The sequence below is a fragment of the Palaemon carinicauda genome, chromosome 3, assembly GCF_036898095.1.
Source record: "Palaemon carinicauda isolate YSFRI2023 chromosome 3, ASM3689809v2, whole genome shotgun sequence".
Classification (NCBI taxonomy): Eukaryota; Metazoa; Arthropoda; class Malacostraca; order Decapoda; family Palaemonidae; genus Palaemon; species Palaemon carinicauda.
The window spans coordinates 73,611,636-73,625,983 of NC_090727.1; the positions used below are offsets into that span (position 1 = coordinate 73,611,636).

The following is a 14,348-nucleotide window of genomic DNA, read 5'->3' on the forward strand; positions in this document are numbered from 1 at the left end:
AGAGATTCAACTGTAATACTGTATTATGAAACATTTAAGACCTAGGAACTTGTAATAATTCACATTAAATAAATTTTCATAAACAAATACTATATTGCAAAAAAAAAAATTATTTTTCAGTGCAATTGATTACTGAAGGAAGTTAATTTTATGGGTTTAAGATTAATTTTCTCATGTGTGGTTTTATTAATTTTGTAAAAAAAAATGGTCGTAAAAAAAATGGTCCTTTTGGTTCTATAAAGTCAGTCTGATAATTCTTTATACAATGAAAATTAGTTTGCAATAGGGTTTTATATAATGAGGTAAAGAAAGTCTCTGGGATTATATTTTTGGCTATGTTGACTATTTCTGTATTCAGGAAGCATCGGTCTTGGTAATACAACTATGATGAAGTTCTTGTTCATATGCTAAATCAAGACGATTTTTTTTTCTAATTTTCTAAAATTCTTGTCTGTTAATGTGTCTAAAGCCAGCTTATGGACAGCACAGAGTTGGGTAGGCGAGGGATTTAGGTGTTCCATCTAGATATCCTTGTTGCATAAGTTAAATATTTGACATGTTACTTTTTAAAGCTTGTAAAGAAGTTTATATAAACTTTAAAACATCTACTAGTTCCCCAACACTTGACATGCGACATTTTAATCTCGTCAAGAGCGAGCGGCATGTTAATTCAGGTACATTTTAATGTCGTCAAGAACGGCAAGATTAATTCGTATTTTTGCATTAACAAACGATTTTTGGGTAAAATTGACAATTGTGATGCTTTTGGGGTAAATTGACAATTTGTTGCTTTCTTTCTAGAATAGTTTTATAATTATTCCCTCCACCCTTCTTGAGAAAGTTATATAGATATTCCCTCTAGGTTAATCCTCCCAAAAAAAGGGATTTTCTTATGACTAAATCTTCTAGCTTTCATGGTTCTTTGTGTAATAATGTTATTTCATGGTTCTTTGTGTAATAATGTTATTTCATGGTTCTTTGTGTAATAATGTTATTTCATGGTTCTTTGTGTAATAATGTTATTTCATGGTTCTTTGTGTAATAATGTTGAACTCTAAATTGTTTATCATTTTTATGCTTCAATGGGACTATTTCACTTGTCATTTTCAAACATTTCTATTTTCAAGACAAATGTTAGCATTAGCATTTCTTGAGGAATTCCTAAGAAAAACTCAACTAGTCTTTAATCAGAAATATCCTTAAGACTGTAATTTGTAATATCCTAGTCAGTTATCCATTTTACAGTCTGAATAATATCGTAGTCTGAATAATATCGTAGTCGTTGTCCAATATGTAGGAAACTTTACATTCATTTATTTTTCAGAATACAACAATTTATTCAAGATAAAGTACAGTTCCACATCATTCATCATATGGTAGTTTAACTAAGAGGATGAGACCACGAGATCTGGTGATATGAGTGACTTAGTGACGTTATCAAGAGAAGTTAAAACATTGGAAGGGTTTAGAAGCTGTTGCACCATTGTATATATGCAGGACCCTACTCAGAGATATCAAGAAACTTCGTATTACAAAATAGATGTACAATAGAAGAATAGAGAACCAAGAAGTACACTTGCACGAGTCGCAGAATACATAACATAGTTAAAAATGCACGAGCGGAAAAAGAGAGTAGATTGAAAAGTACCTGCTACCAGGGAATACCACAACCACCTATCCCAGAGGTACATACAAATGGGTCCACCTCAAAGTGTGTTGACAAAATTCAGCAGTCATTGATTTGTAGTTTTGATCTAATATGTGGATTGGATCAGGTGGGTTCTCCTCTAATTTACACAGAGCCAGTTACAATTCCCCTTTCTCGCATTACAGTACCAGCTTCAATTCCCCTTTCTCACATGCTAGAATGCAAGTTTCTTCTCAAACTCATCATCTTTGGTATGGTTTCATTTCAGTCGCCAATTATCCTTTCTTGACACACTATAATTTCTTTAGAGTCTTCACAGTTGGCTTGAGTGTCTTCTATACAGTCTTCACAGTTGCTTCAGTGTCACTTGCTTGGTGGAACTCAAAGCTAGTGATTGGATCCTCCTCTCTCTGGTAGTGAGCTGCTGCCTTTTATATTGGTGGATTCCTTGTTTATTATCTCATAGGTAGAGTTTGTTATCTGACATGCAGAAATTCACAGACGAGGCAAATACTACCTGAAAGAGAAAATTATAATTAGATGCAAATATGTAATTTAATGTTTACTATTTCAATAGTAATTGTACAAATACAAATAAATTTAATTCTGAGTTTTGTCTCTTCATTTTTACATGGTCATGTTTACTGTCTGAAAAATACTAAATGATGAAGATGTGGTTTCAGTAATTATATTCATAATTTCTGGAGGTAATTTAATTTTACTTTCAATCCAAACCCTGAAACTGAGTAAAATTCACTTACCTTACCAATAAATTAGCAGAATTGTAAATTTGTCCTTTAAATACAACCGTTATGATGGAGCTTGACAGCAGGCACAAAAAAAGAATCTTGAATATACACTGCTGTTTAGGACTGCTTTACTTGTTTAGCATCCTGAAAAAATAAGTTTGATGAGATTTTTCTTCTAAGTATCTTTCAAACTTAAATGACAAAAAAAATTTGGAGGTGTCCAGAAACAATATTGACATTAGCTGGACATGAGAATTAGTTGGTCATAAAAACCTCTTCCAGATCAGGCAATGGTGGGACCAAACCCTGTTAAAATGCTTACAAAATTGAAAAATAACCCAGCTGGAATTACAGGAAATTATACATAAAATCTCATATATGTTTTCTAAATCTGAAGGGATGGAATAAGAATCACTTTAGCTAGACTGATTTAGTAGCTCAATATCATCATCAAAACCACGAAAAAAGTGGCATACTTTCATAATCTAGTTACAGCTGCTTTCTTCAATTATTGGCGAGTAAAATGAGTAAACCCTAAATATTTGCAATGTTAAACAAGCATAGGATACATATGATTTAGTAATTTGATTAATGACAATGTAACAAAAGTCAGGTTTACAATTTAACTACTTCAGTCTCAACTATGATCACTCTTATTCATAGATTTGAGTTTGTATTTTTCAATATTAATCTTACCCGATAATCATGTAGCTGTCAACTCCGTTGCCCGACAGAATTCTACGGACGGGATACGCCAGCGATCGCTATACAAGAGGGGGGTGTACTCACCAGCGCCACCTGTGGCCAGGTACTGCAGTACTTCTTGTTGACACCACCTCAATTTTTCCTCTGTCGTGCTTCCGGCAAGACCTACATGGATACGCTTATAATTTTGGAGTCTTTGTTCACGGTTTTGGTGAAGTATTGCTCTGAGATTTCAGCTTTCGCTATACAGGAAGCTTTTCCTTAGCTTAGATAGCTTTTGGATTAATTTTGATTTATGGTTTAACGATCTTTAGCTTTAATTTGGAATCCCCCTTGACTGTTCTCTGATTCAAGATGTCCGACCATTCTCAAGCTCCTCCCCAAAGACGATGTAGGACTTGTATTAGGCGGCTTCCGAAGGCCTCGGTTGATCCTCACACCGTTTGTTCCGACTGTAGGGGAAAATCCTGTCAGTTGGAAGATCGATGTGAGGAATGTGCCGGACATTCGGAACTTGATTTTATTCGATTCCTCAAATATACCACTAAGTTAGAGAGAGAGAGAGTTAGGAGGAGTTCGGCTCGCTCTTTACTTTATTCCTCCCCCCATGATCCTCAACCTTTTCCTCCCCCTGTAGTGGCTACCCCCGAACCTACTATTAGTGCTCAGCCTGATATGTCAGATGTTTTTCGTGCTATTCAGGCTTTAGGTGATAAAGTGGAGTCGGTAGTGAGTGACCACAAGTTCCTTTTGGCAGACGTCAAGGAACTTAAAGTGAAAAGTGCAGTGGGAAGTGGTAGTGGTAGTGCCAGTGCTGTGCCTAGTGCTAGTGTCAGTGTCAGTGTTGCGCGTGAGGATACTTCTGTGCGTGCCAGTCGTCCTCCCAGTCCGGGACCTCTTGCAAGCTCCCAAGCCCAGGGGAGAAGCAATGTCGAAGGGCAAAAGGGTTCGGCAGGCCTTGATCGGCGCACAGTAGTATCCTCAGTGGTTGCGGGCGTATCTTATAGAGATCGTCACTTCCACTCTCAGACGATTGAGCCCTTTAAATCCTCGTCTGCAGAAGATTTTTCGGGGAGAAAACGCTGGACTCAGGCCTCAAGACCTCTTAAGCGTAAAGTCCAGACCGCGCGAGTCCAACAGCCAGGGTGTAGCCATTGGGCTAGCTCGGACTCGCCGCAGTCATCAGGTGACTGCACGCCTCCTAAGAGAGGTAAGGCGCTGCCTCAACAGACCTCAACTTCTGTTAAAGCTATGCCTCAACAGACCTCAACTTCTGTTGATCCTAAGATGGCTATGCTGCAGACTATGCAGTCGCAGCTTGCGGTTTTGATGCGGGAGTTTCAGGCAGAGAAGGTTTATACACCTCCTCCTGCGAACGCTCCTCCTCCTCTGCGCAGTACAATCTGCCAGACGTATGAGGTTGAGGTTCCTCAAGCTACCTCCATGCGTGAGCTGCCGCGTTGGGAGTTGCCAGATACCAGCGCTGTGCAGCAACCTCCACTTTCCTTGAGGCAGGAGCCTCTTGCCACGCAGCAACCTCCTCAACAATGGGGGCAGGAGCCTTATACCTTACAACCTCCTCTACCCTTGAGGCAGGAGTATCTTGCATTACAATCACCCTCGAGGCAGCAACCTCTTGAGGTACGACAACCTCTACCATCCTTGAGGCAGCCACCTCAACTCTCGCAGCAACCACCTCCACTTTCCTCGAGGCGAGAACCTCAACTCTCGAGGCAAGCACCTCAAGAACCTCAACTCGTGAGTCAAGAGCCTCTCTCTGCGCAGCCACCTCAACCCTTGAGGCAAGCGCAACTCTTGAGGCAGGAACCTCATGCTATGAGTCAGCCACCTCAACGCATGCATCTGCCACCTTCTCCTCAGCTTGAGCCTCTTCCCATTCAACTTGAACCGCAGTCTATGCAGCATGAGCCTCATGCTTTACTACAGTCGCCTCTCACCACGCTTGCTCCTCAGACCTCCGCAGAACCTCCTTCATCCCAGCCTCAGGACTTTGTCATTACCAGCCCTCATCCTCTTCAACAGAGACTTGAGGATGAATCCGCAAGTGCGCATGCACCCGCTCTTCAGGATTCAGCCATTCAGCAGACCGCTTTAACTTTACCTCTCGCTTCTCAACCCTCAGGTGATGAGGTTTCTGAGGATGAAGCTGCTCACCTGGATGATCCTTCATCTGACGTGGAGGAACCCAAGTCATTGCCACCCTCCATCGACTTTCGCAAGGTTCTGGCTCTGTTCAGAGAACTTTACCCGGATCACTTTGTTTCTGCTACCCCTCGCTCTCCTCCATCCGAGTTCTCTCTAGGCATGCAACCTGTTAAGTCTGCCTACACTAAGCTCGTCTTCGCTAGATCTTCTAAGAGAGCTTTGAGAATGTTAGGGGATTGGTTGCAGTCCAAGCAGCAGCTGGGAAAGACGTCTTTTATGTTTCCACCTACTAAGCTGACGTCTAAGGCGGGCGTCTGGTATGCCACAGGAGAGGAACCAGGCTTGGGGGTCCCTGCCTCTGCCCAGGCTGACTTCTCAAGTTTGGTTGACTCTCCACGAAGGTCGGCTATGAGACGCTCTAAGGTCTGCTGGACCTTTTCTGACCTGGACCACTTCTTGAAGGGAGTCTTTCGCGCCTTTGAGATTTTTAATTTTCTCGACTGGTGCCTGGGGGCCTTGAGCAAGAAGACTGCCCCATCTGACAAAGACTCCGCCATGCTGATCATGTCCTGTATGGACAAAGCAATTCGCGATGGTTCCGGCGAACTGGCCTCTATGTTTGTATCGGGAGTCCTCAAGAAAAGGGAACAGCTTTGCTCCTTCCTTTCCACTGGTATCACCTCTTGCCAAAGGTCACAGTTACTTTTTGCTCCTCTTTCTAAGTTCCTGTTTCCTGAGGATCTTATCAAGGAATTGTCTGCGGCTCTCATTCAGAAGGACACACATGATCTTGTGGCCTCTTCAGCACGGAAGGCTAAGGTTGCTCCTTCAGTTCCTAGAACTTACCGCACCCCAGTGACTGATACTCCTGCTACTAGATTTATTCCGCCCTTTCGTGGCAGAGCCCCCAACCGAGGAGGTACCCGCCCAGACGGTCACAGGGGCAGGTCCAAGAAAGGTATCAAGTCTTCGAAAGGCAAACACTGACTCTCCTCCTCTCCAGACAGCTGTAGGAGCCAGACTCAAGATCTTCTGGCAAGCTTGGGAAAGAAGAGGTGCAGACGCCCAGTCGGTCGAGTGGCTAAGGGAGGGTTACAAGATACCATTCTGCCGCAATCCCCCTCTGACCACTTCTCCCATCAACCTCTCTCCCAACTACAAGGAAAAGGACAAGAGGCTAGCGTTACATCAAGAGGTGTCGCTCCTGTTACAGAAGGAGGCAGTGGTGATAGTCCGGGATCATCAATCCCCGGGCTTCTACAACCGTCTCTTTCTGGTGGCCAAGAAGACAGGAGGTTGGAGACCGGTGCTGGACGTCAGTGCGCTCAATGCTTATGTCACCAAGCAGACGTTCACTATGGAGACGACGAAGTCGGTCCTAGCAGCGGTCAGGCAGGAGGACTGGATGGTCTCGTTGGATCTGAAAGACGCTTACTTTCACGTCCCCATTCATCCAGACTCCCAACCTTTTCTGAGATTCGTTTTTGGAAAGGTTGTGTACCAATTCCAAGCCCTGTGTTTTGGCCTAAGCACGGCACCTATGGTGTTTACGCGACTGATGAGGAATCTTGCGAAATTCCTCCACTTGGCGGACATCAGAGCCTCCCTTTATTTAGACGACTGGCTGTTAAGAGCCCCCACAAGTCGTCGCTGTCTGGAGAGTCTCAATTGGACTTTGGACTTGACCAAGGAACTAGGTCTTTTGGTCAACTTAGAAAAGTCCCAGCTTATTCCTTCCCAAACCATCGTTTACCTGGGAATGGAGATTCGGAGTCAAGCTTTTCGGGCTTTTCCGTCGGCCCCAAGAATCAACCAAGCCCTAGAGTGCATTCTGAGCATGCTGAAGAGGAACAGATGCTCGGTGAGACAGTGGATGAGTCTAACAGGGACCCTGTCATCGTTAGCCCTGTTCACCGAGTTAGGGAGACTCCACCTCCGCCCCCTTCAATTCCATCTAGCAGCTCACTGGGACAAGAATATGACGCTCGAAGCGGTCTCTATTCCTGTTACCAAAGAGATGAAGACTACTCTCATGTGGTGGAAGAGCAACATCCTTCTCAAGGAGGGTCTCTCGTTAGCTGTTCAGACCCCCAATCTTCATCTCTATTCGGACGCATCAGACTCGGGCTGGGGCGCGACCTTGGACGGACAGGAATGCTCGGGGACATGGAACAAGGAACAGGAAACGCTTCACATCAATTGCAAGGAGTTGTTGGCAGTACATCTGGCCTTAATGAACTTCAAGTCCCTCCTGCTAAACAAGGTGGTGGAGGTGAACTCCGACAACACCACAGCCTTGGCATACATCTCCAAGCAGGGAGGGACTCATTCGAGGAAGCTATACGAGATCGCAAGGGACCTCCTCATTTGGTCAAGAAGTCTAAACCTCAAGCTGGTAACGAGATTCATTCAGGGCAATATGAATGTCTCGGCAGATCGCCTCAGCAGGAAGGGTCAAGTCATCCCCACAGAATGGACCCTTCACAAGGACGTGTGCAACAGACTTTGGACCTTGTGGGGTCAGCCAACAATAGATCTGTTCGCCACCTCCATGACCAAGAGGCTCCCATTGTACTGTTCCCCAATTCCAGACCCGGCAGCAGTTCACGTGGATGCTTTTCTGCTGGATTGGTCCCATCTCGATCTTTATGCATTCCCGCCGTTCAAGATCATCAACAGAGTTATTCAGAAGTTCGTCTCCCACGAAGGGACACGGCTGACGTTGGTTGCTCCCCTTTGGCCTGCAAGAGAATGGTTCACAGAGGTACTGCAATGGCTGGTCGACATTCCCAGGACTCTCCCTCTAAGAGTGGACCTTCTACGTCAACCACACGTAAAGAAGGTACACCCAAGCCTCCACGCTCTTCGTCTGACTGCCTTCAGACTATCGAAAGACTCTCTAGAGCTAGAGGCTTTTCGAAGGAGGCAGCCAGAGCGATTGCCAGAGCAAGGAGGATTTCCACTCGTAGGGTCTATCAATCCAAGTGGGAAGTCTTCCGAAGCTGGTGCAGAGCCAATGCAGTTTCCTCTACCAATACCTCTGTAACCCAAGTTGCTGACTTCCTGTTACATCTTAGGAATGTTAGATCTCTTTCGGCTCCTACGATCAAAGGGTACAGAAGTATGTTGGCATCAGTTTTCCGCCACAGAGGCTTGGATCTTTCTTCCAACAAGGATCTACAGGACATCCTTAAGTCTTTCGAGACCTCTAAAGAACGTCGCTTGTCCACTCCAGGCTGGAATCTAGACGTAGTCTTAAGGTTCCTGATGTCTTCTAGATTTGAACCTCTCCAGTCAGCCTCTTTCAAAGACCTTACTCTCAAAACTCTTTTCCTCGTCTGCCTTGCAACAGCCAAAAGAGTTAGTGAGGTTCACGCCTTCAGCAGGAACATAGGATTCACATCCGAAACAGCAACATGTTCCTTACAGCTCGGGTTTTTGGCAAAAAATGAACTTCCTTCACGTCCTTGGCCTAGATCGTTCGAAATTCCTAGCCTCTCCAACATGGTGGGTAACGAGCTAGAGAGAGTTCTTTGCCCTGTCAGAGCTCTAAAGTATTATCTTAAAAGGTCAAAACCTATACGAGGACAATCAGAAGCCTTATGGTGTGCCATCAAGAAACCTTCGATGCCTATGTCCAAAAACGCAGTTTCGTATTACATAAGGCTTCTGATTAGAGAAGCTCATTCTCACATGAAGGATGAAGACCTTGCTTTGCTGAAGGTAAGGACCCACGAAGTGAGAGCTGTAGCTACTTCGATGGCCTTCAAACAGAACCGTTCTCTGCAGAGTATTATGGATGCAACCTATTGGAGGAGCAAGTCAGTGTTTGCATCATTTTATCTCAAAGATGTCCAGTCTCTTTACGAGAACTGCTACACCCTGGGACCATTCGTAGCAGCGAGTGCAGTAGTAGGTGAGGGCTCAGCCACTACATTCCCTTAATCCCATAACCTTTTTTAACCTTTCTCTTGAATGCTTTTATTGTTGTTTTTGGGTTGTTACGGTAGGCTAAGAAGCCTTCCGCATCCTAGTTGATTTGGCGGGTGGTCAATTCGATCTTGAGAAGCGCCTAGGTTAGAGGTTGTGTAGAGGTCCTTTGGTATGGGTTGCAGCCCTTTATACTTCAGCACCTTAGAGTTGTTCAGCCTCCTAAGAGGAACGCTGCGCTCAGTAAGGAAGACGAACTTATTAAAGGCAGAGTAATGGTTCAAGTCGACTTCCTTACCAGGTACTTATAATTTCATTGTTATTTTGAATAACTGATAATATGAAATACGGGATACTTAGCTTCTTGATATACATGTACACTGGTTTTCACCCACCTCCCTGGGTGTGAATCAGCTACATGATTATCGGGTAAGATTAATATTGAAAAATGTTATTTTCATTAGTAAAATAAATTTTTGAATATACTTACCCGATAATCATGATTTAATTGACCCACCCTTCCTCCCCATAGAGAACCAGTGGACCGAGGAAAAATTGAGGTGGTGTCAACAAGAAGTACTGCAGTACCTGGCCACAGGTGGCGCTGGTGAGTACACCCCCCTCTTGTATAGCGATCGCTGGCGTATCCCGTCCGTAGAATTCTGTCGGGCAACGGAGTTGACAGCTACATGATTATCGGGTAAGTATATTCAAAAATTTATTTTACTAATGAAAATAACATTTTACATATAAAAAAATATTTGTCTTTCAAATTTATCAGCAAATTGTATAATTCAAAAATAAAGTCGCCTAGTTAAACACTAAAAATTGATAAATTTAGATTTAAGTTCCTTCAAGTTAGTTGGAGTAAAAATATTCACATTTGTAAAAAAAATTGGTTTCTACATAGGACTGGATTATTATTTTGGGCCAGCATTGGAGCCTGAAAGAGTATCTAGCTTTCAAGGGTTACTGAGACTCATCCATCTGATAACAGTATAGAATTTGCTGCACTTCTCCAGTTTTGATCACATTCTCCAAGATCAAATAAATTCCTCTTGAATATGAGAAATAAATTCTTATAGAGTACAAGAAGGTATGGATAATAAGTTCCTCCTCATAAATACTGCCTGTTGAAATACTGCCTGTTGAAAGGAACAGGAAACTAAAAAGTACCTGGAAGAGCACAGACATTGCCAAATCCTCATAAAATAATCAGAACAAAATCTTTCATAAATTTTCTAAAGTTATAAACCTTTCCAAATAAAATATCAATTAGAATTTATAATGAGCAAATCTTCCTCAATGTGTGCTGAAAATATTGCAGAAACTAGCCAGTCACATGAATCCAATATCAATCACAGATGTAAAAAATTGTGAATTATTAATGCTATAAATTCATATAAAACCAGGATTACGCTGAAAACTCACAAGCAGTGCTTTCACACGAGCTGTTGAACTCCAGAGCTGCTGCCTTTTATAGCAAGAATGTTGCCATTTACATCAGAATTGTTGATGCTAGAAGAGATAGAATTGATGATATACAATGGGAAATCAACATATCCTCATCAACCTCTAAGCAAAACTGAACATACCAGAATTGCCATAAGCAGATTTTCCAGAAGTCACAGGTAAAAGGTGATATGTAGAACCCCTTGTGTTATTATACATAACAGTGTCTATCAACATGTTGACTTCTACAGGTGAAAACCCTAAGTTTAATGCATATGCGGACTTCCTACTGGACTCAGAAGTGTACGAGCAAGCAAGGAGTTTTGGTTGCTATAAAAGGCAGCATAAAAGGTTGTCAAAATAGGTGCTATTATCAAAGCTGCACTAGTGTTGAAATTAAAGTCAGAACAATATTAAAAAATTAAGGACAAAGAGTGGGAAAGAGACTAGCCAAAATTCTCACCTGAATAGCGAACAGATTGTCTTCCAAATATTTATAAAATCACAAAATCGAGCAGTTTGAGAAGTCTCGCTCGTACATTCTTAGTCTGAATGACAAGAAACCTCTGTAGTAATACAGTACAGTACCCTGGTCTAGTTTAATCAAGGTGTCTGAGGTTTACAGAAGGGTTGATTTGTTCCAAGTTGCTAGTCTTGCTACTAATTAACAACTTGCCTCGAGTTATACCCAATGTGCTTATTTTGCACACAAAAATTATACAGGCACTACCTGCTGTAATAGCAGTCAAAGCCAATAGAAAATACTAATGATTCCCCCTCTATGAAAGCACAAAAATGCTATGGAGGCAACAAACAATAAGGAAACTTCAACAAATAGTTAACAAAATGGCCTTACATGAAAAGGCAAAATTATTTTTGATGGAATTTTCAGAGCACTAAACCAAAATCTCAGACCAAGTACTGTAGAACTATAAAAAAGTCAAAATTCCCTCAATCTATAATCACACAAGTTCCCTCAAGTCATTGCAATTGATTTACTGGTTATCAAAATGATGTTACAACATTGTAAGTCATTGACAGTAACAGTAAATTTACTATATGTACAAGTTTAACAAATTAATTTCATACATAACATATAGACCTATTGATATATTTTTCATTATCATACATGCCTATAAATACATTTCACATATATACCACTAAATATATTTAGAAGTAAAATATTCAAATAGATTGATTTAAGTTGTCTTTCATAACAACAAAGGTCATTGATGCCAATACAATTAGATATAGAGAAAATTACAACTAGATTTATATAAGTTAGAAAAAATTAAGATCTCTCGCCTTTCTGAAATATAATTAAAAATATCACCAAATTAATAAACATCTGCTCCAAGATTTTCAGAAAGGACGTAGCTGCCCTCCTTGTCATGGGCTTTAGAGATTACTTCCAAGATCCCCAAAATCAGGGTCTTTCATGATATAAGCCTAAGGGCTCCAACAGGGAAAAATATCCCCGAGATGAAAGGAAAAAATTTATGAAAAGTAATATACAATTAAAATAAAATATTCCAAGAACAGTAACAACATTAAAACAGACTTTTCATATATAAACTTTAATAAGAGACTTATGTCAGCTTGTTTAACATAAAAATGTTTGCTGCAAGTTTGAACTTTTGAAGTTCTACTGATTCAACTACCTTATTAGGAAGATCATTCCACAATTTTGTTATAGCTGGAATAAAACTTCTAGTAAACTGTGTAGTTTTGAGCTTCATGATGGAGAAGGCCGGACTATTAAAATTAACTGCATTCCTAGTATTATGAAGAGGGTGGTACTGTCCGGGGGGATCTGAACGTAAAAGACTATTAAAAATTATTAAAAATTATTAAAAACCTTATACATACATAACGAACTAAATGAACGACAGTGCCAGAGATCAATACTGTACAGTGGTTAGAAATTTGATTGACCTTAAGTTCCTGTCCAACAAATTAAGATGAGAATTAGTAGCTGAAGACCGGACACGAAAACAATACTCGAAACAAGGTAGAATAAAAGAATTAAAAGGCCTCTGCAGAATAGATTGATCACCAAAAATCTTAAAAAATTCTCAATAAGCCAATTTTTTTTTTTTGCGCAGTTGAAGAGGGCACAGACCTAATGTGTTTCTCAAAGGTAAGTTTGTTGTCGAGAATCAAACCTAAAATTTAAAAAATGTCATACAAATTTAAAGGAACATTATCAATGCTGAGAGCCAGATGTTGAGGAGCAACTGTCCTCGACCTACTTACAAACATTAGTTATGTTAGGATTCAACTTAATGCCCAATAATTTGCACCACATACAAAATTTTAGCTAGATCTCTATGAAGGGATTCAGCAACCTGAGATCTACATTCAGGAGATGGAATTGATGCAGAGTATCATCATCTGCATATGCAACGAGTATGTTTTTAAGCCAAACCATAAGTAATGTGTATATAGTACAAAAAGTGATGGGCCAAGAACACTATCCTGAGGAACACCAGATATCACATTCCTATACCCACTATGAATCCAGTCAACAACTCTTTGCGACCTATTACTTAGAAATTCAATAATGATGCCAAAAGAACACACCCCCACTCCCAACTGTTTGAAAGATTGAAAACAAAGGCCTTATGATTAAAACCGACAAAGGCAGCATTAAAATCAAGGCCAATCACACAAACTTCCTGACCACAAGCAAAGGATTTCTGTACAGTATTGGAGATTGTAAGAAGGGTATCACATGGTCCAAGGCCTTTATGAGAGCCTAACTACAAACTAGGCAACAGACAATTGCCTTTAGCAGACCTATTTAGACGTTTTGCCAAAAGGTGTTAAAAAACTTAAGATAACATGGGAGTCAAGAAAATTGGCTGGTAATCAGTTGGACTTGAGTTACCTCAAACACATTTACATAATGGAGTAACATAGGTTCTCCAGGTACTAAAAGCTACTCCTCAAGCTAACTTGTACAAAATAACATATCTTTGTAGCTAAGAAATCTACAGCTATAAAAAAACAAAGGAAAAATACCATTTGGGTCTACACCTCCATAAGCATCAAAGTCTGTCAAGAGAGCTCTAATTTCATAAGATCGAAAGCTAAACAAGTTAGTTTAGTCTCAGGAAAACAGGAATGAGGAAGATCAAGTTTCTCATTACTCTGCTCACTGTCAAACACAGCCAAAAGGGCTGCCCTTTCCTTTGGACAGTAAGTGACAGAGCCATCTGGTTTAAGTACAGGATGAACTGTTGCATCTACTGTACACCAAAGAATACAGATTTAAGGGTAAGCTGACCACTAATGTTCTTGAGTAGTACCAGAAAGGGTTTCTTTTATGGTTAAATTGTATTCCTTTTCGGTTAGAGCATAAACTCTCTTGAGTAAAAGCTCTAAGCTGAGTATAGTTATTCCAAGTCAAATCTGATCTGTTATCCTTCCATACATGATAGGCCTCCTGCATCTCCAAATAAGGATTTGTCTTTCACTCGGTACCTTAGCACGAGAAGGGATACGTCTATCAATTGCGTTTGCTACCTTGTAGAGGTAGTATCTCAATGGGTGGGTGGTGTCCTGGCCAACCCACTACCTATAAAGACTACGGGATCAAGCAATCACTAGGGAGGATAGGGTAATCCTCCACATGTCACACGAATGTAGCTAATTCAAAGATGGCAACGAGTAGATTACTCCCAGCTATTATTATT

General features: G+C 41.2%; 1 long non-coding RNA gene across 1 annotated transcript in view; it reads right to left on the minus strand.

Moving 5' to 3' along the window:
• Window positions 1–2,031: 2,031 nt before the first annotated feature.
• The window catches only part of LOC137638341 (uncharacterized), a 34,210-nt gene continuing 21,893 nt past the window's right edge, over window positions 2,032–14,348 (minus strand). Inside the window, exons 4-5 of the long non-coding RNA XR_011044077.1 lie at window positions 2,410–2,541; window positions 2,032–2,165 (exon numbers count right to left, since the gene is read on the minus strand). This is a non-coding gene — a long non-coding RNA (uncharacterized lncRNA). The remainder of the gene's footprint in view (window positions 2,166–2,409; window positions 2,542–14,348) is intronic.